Below are 9,409 nucleotides of genomic sequence, written 5' to 3' on the forward strand. Positions count from 1 at the left end.
ATCTCAAACATAAAGGGGGATATTGAAATCTCTGTCACTGTTGTACTATTTTTTAATGTGTTCTTACCATTCAGCTGATTTTTTTCTTAATGAATTTAAATGTTAAAACATCTATGTTTTAACATTGATACTGATTTGTGTTTTTGGCTTCCTTTTTGACATAATGGAGTTATATGCACTTGCCACAAAAATAAAGTCAGATTTAAATAATTGGAAAGACATTCAGTGCTCTTGGATAGGCCGAGTGTAATAAAGATAACAATACTCCCCAAACTAATCTATTTATTTAGTGCTATACCAATCAGACTCCCAAGAAACTATTTTAATGACCTAGAAAAAATAACAACAAAATTCATATGGAAGAATAAAAGGTCGAGAATTGCAAGGGAACTAATGAAAAAAAAGTCAGATGAAGGTGGTCTAGGTGTACCTGATCTAAAGCTATATTATATAGCAGCAGTCACCAAAACCATTTGGTATTGGCTAAGATATAGACCAGTCGATCAGTGGAACAGATTAGATACAAAGGACAAAAAAGGGTACATCCATAGCAATCTAGTGTTTGACAAACCCAAAGATACCAACATTTGGAATAAAAATTCATTATTTGAAAAAAATATGTTGGAAAAACTGGAAATTAGTATGGCAGAAATTAGATATGGATCCACACTTAACACCATATACCAAGATAAGATCAAAATGAGTCCATGATTTAGGCATAAAGAATGAGAATCATAAATAGATTAGAGGAACAGAGGATAGTCTACCTCTCAGACCTGTGGAGGAGGAAGGAATTTATGACCAGAGGAGAACTAAAGATCATTATTGATCACAAAATAGAAGAGTTTGATTACATCAAACTAAAAAGTTTCTGTACAAACAATACAAATGCAAACAAGATTAGAAGGGAAGTAACAAATTGGGAAAATATTTTTACAGTTAAAGGTTCTGATTAAGGTCTCATTTCCAAAATATATAGAGAACTGATCCTAATTTATAAGAAATCAAACCATTCTCCAATTGATAAATGGTCAAAGGATATGAACAGACAATTTTCAGATGATGAAATTGAAACTATATCAACTCATATGAAAAAGTGTTCCAAATCACTACTGATCAGAGAAATGCAAATTAAGACAACTCTGAGATACCACTACACACCTGTCAGATTGGCTAAGATGACAGGAACACATAATGATGTATGTTGGAGGGGATGTGGGAAAACTGGGTCACTAATACATTGTTAGTGGAGTTGTGAAAGAATCCAACCATTCTGGAGAGCAATTTGGAACTATGCCCAAAAAGTTATTCAACTGTGCATACCCTTTGATCCAGCAGTGCTACTACTAGGCTTATATCCCAAAGAAATACTAAAAATGATAAAGGGACCTGTATGCGCCAAAATGTTTGTGGCAGCCCTTTATGTAGTGGCTAGAAACTGGAAGATTAATGGATGTCCATCAATTGGAAATGGTTGGGTAAATTATGGTATATGAATATTATGGAATATTATTGTTCTGTAAGAAATGACCAGCAGGAGGAATACAGAGAGGTTTGGAGAGACTTACATGAACTGATGCTGAGTGAAATGAACAGAACTAGAAGATCACTATACACTTCAACAACAATGCTGTATGAAGATGTATTCTGATGGAAGTGGAAATCTTCAACATAAAGAAGATCCAACTCACTTCCAGTTGATCAATCATGGACAGAAACAACTACACCCAGAGAAGGAATTCTGGGAAGTGAATGTAAATTGTTAGCACTACTGTCTTTCTACCCAGGTTACTTATACCTTCGGAATCTAATACTTAACGTGCAACAAGAAAATTGGATTTACACACATATATTGTATCTAGGTTATATTGTAACACATGTAAAATGTATGGGATTGCCTGTCATCTAGGGGAGGGAGTAAAGGGAGGGAGGGGAAAATTTGGAATAATGAATACAAGGGATAATGTTATAAAAAAAATTACTCATGCATATATACTGTCAGAAAATTTTATAAGTATAAAATTAAAAAAAAATAAAAGAAAGTAGGCATTGACACACATCTAATACTGTATACCAAGCTAAGATTGAAATGGATTCATTCATAAAGAATGACATTTTATACAGATTAGAAATCTCACAGATCTCAGATCTGTGGAGGAAAAAAGGAATTTGTGATCAAAGAAGAACTGGAGATCATTATTTTTGAGATAATTTTGATTTTATCAAATTAAAAAGGTTTTGTACAAACAAAACTAATAAAGATAAGATTAGAAGGGAAGCAATAAATTGGGAAAACATTTTTACATTCAAAGGCTCTGATAAAGGCCTCATTTCTAAAATATATAAATAATTGATTCAAATGTATAACTCAAGCCATTCTTCAATTGATAAATGGTCAAAGGATATGAACAGAAATTTTCAGATGAAGAAATTGAAACTATTTGTAGTCATATGAAAAGGTGCTTTAAATCACTATTGATCAGAGAAATGCAAATTAAGGCAACTCTGAGGTACCACTACATACTTCTCAGATTGGAGGGGATGTAGGTGTGGGACACTAATACATTGTTGGTGGAACTATGTACAGATCCAAACATTCTGGAGAGAAATTTGAAAAAGTTATTAAACTGTGCATACCCTTTGATCCAGCACTGTTTCTAGTAGTCTTATATCTCAAAGGGATCTCAAATGAGGGAAACAGACCCACATGTGCAAAAATATTTGTGGCATCCCTTTTTGTAGTGGCAAGAAACTGGAAACTGAATGAATACCAATCAATTGGAGAATGTATGAATAAGATGTGGTATATGGAATGTTATGGAATATTATTGTTCTATAAGAAATGAGCAACAGGATGATTTTAGAGAGGCCTGGAGAGACTTACATGCTAAGTGCAATGAGCAGAATCAGAAGATCATTTATATATGGCAACAAGATTATAAGATGATCAATTCTGATGGACATGGCTCTCTTCAACAATAAGATGATTTAAACCATTTCCAAATGTTCAGTGATGAAGAGAGCCATCTGCACCCAGAGAGATGACTGTGGGAACTGAGTATGGTTCATAACATAGTGTTCCACTTTTTTGTTGTTGTTTGCTTGAATTTTATTTTGTTTCACTTTTTCTTTTGTGCAAGACGATAATTGTATAAATATGTATGCATATATTTAACATAAGTTTCTTCCATATTTAACATATATTGGACTACTTGCCATCTAGGGGAGGGCATAAGGGAAGGGGGGGCGGAAACTGGAACACAGGATTTTGCAAGGGTTAATGTTGAAGAATTGTCCACACATGTTTTGAAAAATAAAAAGCTTTAATTAATATATACATATATATATATATATATATAGTAGTAACTTTGCTAAAATGTATTGAAGCAAATATTGACAACAGAAGTTATTGTGCATATCTAGCTATCTTTTAACTACATAGACATTAAAAAGATTTGCAAATATATATAAAACAATGCCATTCTTCTCACTAATAGTTTTTGTTATGAGAAGTTATTTTTTCATAAAAATGTTATTTATACTAAAAAAAAGAAAGAAAAAGAAAATCCTCTCTTTCATTAATTATCATTTTTTCTCCCCTGAAGGATTTTAATCAGGTTGAACTAGGTAGGTGATTCTTAGTCATAACACCTATTTCTTTGCCTTCCAGAATCTCATATTCCCAAACCTCCAAACTTTTAATGTAGAACCTGCTAAATCCTGTGTAATTTTGACTGTGGCTCCACCATATTGGAATTGTTTCTTTTTTGCTGCTTGAAGTATTTTTTTTTCTTTGTCTTGGGAGTTCTGGAATTAGACTATGATATTTTTAGGTATTTTTTTATTTTGGAATTTCTTCCAGGATGTGACTTCTGTTTCATTTAAAATTCTATTTTATCATCTAGCTTTAGAATATCAAAGCAGTTTTTCCTTCTCTGTATCTTAAATCCCAAGTAATTTTTTTTTATTTTTTCATTACTATTCTTGCTTATTGTTGTAGTGAGACTTGCCACTGTGGATTCAAGTTTTCCTTATTCCATCATTTTTCCTGCAGTGCTGGCCATAAATTCTGCTTTCATTATTTTAAACTATTCAAGAATACCATGCTGTGGTTTTATGCTCTCTTGGGAATTCCCGACTTCTTTGTCTTTTTGGGTTCTGATTCATTTTGTAATTTATATATGGATGCTTGTATTCATTTAGCTTATTTGAGAGTCATAATCCTTCTAAAATTTTTATTTTCCTTGATTGTTCATCTACTTATGCTTCAAGACTTTGAGTTTTCTTCCTCCTGAGAACTTTATTAATTTTTGTAACTTCTTTCCCTTATAATTCTCTATTACTCACTTTTTGACTCTATTCCCTTTGTCTGCAATTTTCTTGGAGTCTGATATTCAAACCTATTTCAGATTACTACTACACTGGGAAATTCACTTAGCCTCTATGCCAGTGGATTTCTGGGAAGATGAAGATGGACCCAGCTGGATGCTTAGTGAAGTTCTACATAACCTAACATATACATTTTATCCTAATTCTCTATGGTGCTCAGTAATCTAGCTGAGCTATATTATAACACAAATTACTGCCATACTGCTGTCATTGTCATAGCAAGTTTCTAATTTTTGGTTTTGTCAGCATGGAGAAGAAGGAATGGAAAGGCAGCAAAAAGAATAAATCTATTGAAAACCCAATAAGTTGGATTGTGCAATACAGACTTAACTTGGCAGGTAACGGGAAGATTTCTGAGTGGGTTTCTTAGGGATAAGGAATTTGACTTCTCTGCTATTATTTTATTGGATTGTTAGCTTATTAAGGTTTTTAGTGTCCTAGATGATAGAAACTACTGGAATTACATAATTTCTTCTGCACAATTCCTGTTGCACAGAGATTTGAGAGTTGTAAAGATGAAAGAAAATGTGTGGTATATTAATATGGTTGGTCATAAAACCCAGAATTCTGGTTCTGATTCAAAATCTAGTACTCTTTTCCAAGCCATCCTATTGCCTCTTTTATGTTATTCTTCAACAATAATGGTATATTTTGTCTCCAAAAGATTTAGGCTCAAAATTTTCCTATGTTTTATTCATACTCTCCTTCTTTCATAATCCCTATATCTTTTCCTAAATTCCTTAGTTTTCCTTTCTAAACGCTACCCACTTTTAAAACCTAGTTTAGTTCTCCTTAAAAGCCTTTCCTCACCATCCTTTAGGATTTTTTTTTCCTTTCCTAAGGATTCTTTTATTGCCCTATTCTTCTTTATGTGGCCTTACTGAGTACTGTCTCGTATATATGTAAACTCAAACACATGTGTGTGTGTCCAACACAGAAACTTCTTTGACAGTAGAACTCATGCCTTTAAAAATCCAATTCAAATACCTCTATTATAAAATACTTTGGGAGAGGCAAGAGACAATGTGCTATAATGACTAGAAGGCCAATCTTGGAATTAGGAAGTTTTTGGTTCAAACACATCCCTTGACATAAAATTGTTGCGTAGGTATTGCAAGTCACAAACTCCCATGGGACTTTATAAAAATATAAAAATATTGGTAAGTAAACTTCCACAATAGTGGGAGTTTTCTATGCCAAGAAGTATATACCACTGAAATCACAGGTTTAGATCCTAGACCTCTCAGCCTCCATCCTCCTCACTACCTCAATTTGCCATCTCTTATCTAGAATCTGGGGCAAGTAAGATTCAAACCAAAACTATTGCCTGCCCTCAAGGAGTTTTCTTTATGCTGGAATGGCTTTTATCTCTTTGTCTCCCTAGCATATCTGACCTCTAAGCTTCCCTTGGAAAGTATTTACAATTTCTATTTGTGGATTAAATGACTAGTTGCTAGGTTTCTAAAATGAATGTAAAGGGGAGAAGGGGAAATGTTTTCCTAACTGTATCCCCATACTTTAACCCTGCATCCAACTATCCTACTTACCAGCAAGCAAATGTCTGGATTTCCCTGTTTGGTTTAATGATTTTCCCGTAGATCTCCATCCTTTCTTTCATGAAGAAATCACTCTATCCTGCTGTGTAATTAATTCGAATGTACAGTATGGTAAACGTTTTCCTGTAGACTGCTTATTTTGCTAGTAAATTACAGGAAATCCCATACAGTACACCTGGGATACCCTGCAGTTTGAAATTAGAATATAAAGTGTCTCCCAGTTCCTCCTACTTGGCCAAGATGGTGGTCTGATTGTGAATATCTTTCTAGTTAGATGTGTAATAAACTGGGATGATAGCAAATTAGTTTATTTCCCTTTAACTAAAATTAATAAGATTTTAATTCTAAGTTCATACATATAAACATACACATATGTATTCACACACACACACACACACACACACACACACACACAAAATCACACAAACATCATCCTGTTTACAAACCAACAACTTATCAGAGGAATATAGAATTGTTACTGAGGTTTTTAGTTACAGGTTTTGTTCAAAAACATATGGTACATACAAATATGTAAAAAAAAAAAAAAAATCCATAAGTTTTAGTATATTGCTAGTAAACTCTCTGACCAAGCTTTAGTTCTGTGTGATGTCACATCTATATGAGCCCTGTGATAGCATTAAAGTAGTCTCAGCTGTTTCGGATTGAAGCAATAGACTTCTTAAGGGAGGTTGAAGGTTTCCTATTTGCCCTTTCTCTTTTCCATTCATCCCTTCTTTTCCACTCCCATGCTAAATGATTCTACATAAAAAAGGGACTTTTAAAGATGGTGATCAGTAAGTTCTAAGGAGATTGACCCAAGGCATACAATTCTGCAGAAACACTGAAAAAAGCCCTGAAAGATTTTCCTCTTGGAAATCAATGTGTAAAGTTTCTACAACCCCTCTTCACCTGTACAAAACAAATATCTTGATGGCTTTTTTTTTTTTTTTTTTTCTGAATGACTTCTTTAGCCCTAGGCTGAGAGAGATGAAAGGAATGAAAATCTCTTCCTCTCTTGAACTATTTGGGATGATCATAATTGCAGTAAACTCATGAGAATGAGGTGAAGAGACAAAGAGATAGAGATAGAGAGAGATAGAGAGAGAGATAAATAGAGACATATACAGACTGTTACAAAGACACAGTCACAGACAGACAGACAGAAACAGAGGAAGAGCATATTGATCAGATCGTGAATGAATAGTTCTGGGTCATGGCTCATTCAATTATGAAGAGCAATTAAACATGGATTTTCAGTCATTTTTCAAATGTGTCCAATTCTTTGGGAACCTATTTGGGGGTTTATTGGCAAAAAAAAAAAAAAAAAAAAAAAAAAAAAAAAAAAAAATCCTGGACTACTTTGCCATTTCCTTCTCCAGCTCACTTTATAGATGAGCAAACTGAGGTAGAGTTGAATGTCTTGCCCAAGGTAGTCCAATTTCTAAATGTCTGAGGCCATATTTGAACTCAAAAAGTGGACTTTTTCTGACTCCAGGCCTGGCATTATTTCCACTGCATTTCCTAGCTTCTCTGACTTCAAGCTTGGCATTTATATTCCTCACCAAAATTGAGCCTAGAAAATTTAATCTGCCCTCTTCTTTCTTTAGGATCAACAAGGAAATTTTCTTTCTCTAAAATTATAGTAATCTAGCCTGAATAATAATATATGCCTGAACAGAGCTTCACAAACACACAGTACACATATATATGTTTATAGCAAATATATATCAATGCACACATGTATATATGTGTGTGTATAATAAAAGCAATCTCATTTTAAAAGATACTTTAATCTCATGGAGTTTGGATGAGAGCTTTCTACCTTTTAAAAAATATACACACAACCCTATTTTTCTTTCCTTTTCCCAAAACAGGACTTCTGCATCAAAAAAGATTGGACGTTAAACTGGGAAAAACAGCCCACTCATTGGACTCTAAAACAGTTGACTCTGCCCTCAGTTCTACTCTCTCTTTCCATCTGTCCAGCATGTGGAACACTTGCCAGCCTCTCTTTGGACTTTCTGAACTTGAAAGGGAGAAGAATCATTTTTTCTACACCTGCTAACAGTTTAGGAATCTGCTCACACATGGCAATGAGTACATGTCCTACCTAGGGGTATGAGCCTAAGCCATTGAGTCACTGGTTACCTTTTCTACTTGTATTTATTTTTCTGAGCACAGATTATGTAGTAACAATACTGAGGTAGAATTTCTAGTCTTGAAAGAAGTCTCTTGAGTTTAAGAATTTCCTAAATTTGAGGTCCTTCTATTGGAGCTGACTGGAAGCAGGAGATGCCTAACATTAGACCCTTCTTAGAGAAAATGACTACCATCAGAATGATGAACCCAAGTCATTCTTTATATTGCCAAATGATATGGATCTTGTAGGAATTATTTGGACTGCACAATCAAGACAAAAGTGAAATAGGAGTTTACTACTTCGATGTCTCTTCTGTGCTTTGCTGTTTTAACCATCAACAACAATGATTTCCAGGAAAACCTAATAGGAGTTATGGGTTGCCGTTTCGTGTTTTAGCTTTTTCACAAATGAACATTTATTAGTCTTTTGTATTTTGGATTTAAGAGTTCCTTTTCAGACTTTCAGAAAAAAAACTTGAAGGTCTGGAGAGGCTGAAAGATGAAGACATTGAAATATAGAAGACTTTCATTTACAAAATTCAGTCCTTATCCTAGAAAGAGTCTGAGAGTTAAATTATGCAATGGTATAAGGAGAGGTCAGTTAGACAGTTAACTAAATCTTATATAAATATTTGTACTTGTGTGCATACGTGCATGTAGAGGAAATAGCTTCTATGCCAGATCTACTTTGTAAATTACATTGGATATCTTTCTACTTCCTTATGGATAGATCTTAGATGAGAATCAAATTTAACCTTTGTTTAAATGATTCTTGCTAGATCTCTGGAGTGGAGTCAGAAAGAACAAGAAATGATAAGGCAGGGGAATAGGGGGTGGTAGAGAACATGATCCCAAAATGCTGGGGAAATTAATCCTAGAAAGTATATGCTAGTAAATGTTTAACAATCAGTTTTCAAAACATGCTCATTATTTTTAATTAATAACATCTTCTCTATTACTTTCTTGACAATTAATAAAATAATAAATCAAGATCTTATTTGTAGTAATTGCTTATTCCTGAGGTATAAATGCTCACACAGAAAAGTTTAAAATAAGACTCATGAATTAGTACGAGCTGGCTCCAAGCACACTTGTGAATTTAGTTCTCCTGAACTCAAAGCTGAGGTCTTTAACAGGGAGCCAGGAGTTATTAAACAGACATATAAAAGTATATTCATGTATCTGGGAACACAATGCAGCATATATATATATATATATATTTGTATATCACTATGTTATGCATGTATATTCATTACATGTATGTGTTTTCACACACATATTTGATTCACAAAATGTGTAAACTCAGTGTACTTATATATTTACAT

Source organism: Sminthopsis crassicaudata, chromosome 2, assembly GCF_048593235.1.
Source record: "Sminthopsis crassicaudata isolate SCR6 chromosome 2, ASM4859323v1, whole genome shotgun sequence".
Classification (NCBI taxonomy): Eukaryota; Metazoa; Chordata; class Mammalia; order Dasyuromorphia; family Dasyuridae; genus Sminthopsis; species Sminthopsis crassicaudata.